The sequence below is a fragment of the Lupinus angustifolius genome, chromosome LG16 (assembly GCF_001865875.1).
Source record: "Lupinus angustifolius cultivar Tanjil chromosome LG16, LupAngTanjil_v1.0, whole genome shotgun sequence".
NCBI lineage: Eukaryota > Viridiplantae > Streptophyta > Magnoliopsida > Fabales > Fabaceae > Lupinus > Lupinus angustifolius.
In genome coordinates this window covers 13,292,748-13,293,525 of record NC_032024.1, presented here as the reverse complement: position 1 = coordinate 13,293,525, position 778 = coordinate 13,292,748, and positions in this window count along the sequence as shown.

Genomic DNA, 778 nt, shown 5'->3' with positions numbered 1-778 from the left:
ACTACGACCATCGCTGAATACCCTGGACGGTCCCAGACCAAGCCTCTTACAGTCAGCCGATCTCGCTACGTGGTATCCCGGGTTCCTTTCTGGGCAGTGCCCCAATTCACATCATAACTCAAAGGGTAACGTCCCTACCACTACGACCATCGCTGAATCACCCTAGACGGTCCCAGACCAAGCCACTTATGGTCAGACGATTTCGCTCCGTGGTATCACGTATCCTCTTCTGGGCATCGCCCTAACTCATACATCCTTCTCGGATTACTTTCTTTAAAATTAATTTCCGAGTTTGACTATTTAATTCCAACACCTTGAATACTATACTTTTTAATTCAATTACGGTGTTATACCAAAGTAGTTTATATCACATGCCCATACTAGGGTTATTACATACTCAAACAATCAATCCAAATAGTCAATCACAATCACTGTCTCTCGCCCAAGCGAGGACCCTTCGCTCAAGCGAAAATTCAATCAACAATACCATTTTAAAACTGGACATCTCTCGCTCAAGCGAGGCCCTCTCGCCCAAGGGTGGTTTGGTTTGGTTTGCTTTACTTGTCGGCTAAAGGTGGTTTTGTTTCAAGGTTCGATCACCGAAATCTTCGTAACTACCACAATAAAAATCTGTTAGTTTCCGATATTTCTAAAATCGTTACTAAATACTTAAAATCATTTCTCTTTTTTCCATCGTGATCATACATCCTTTTCATCCACCCGGTCCAACATCACATGTTCTTGACCATCCTTTTTCATCGAAAGTCCATTCACGATT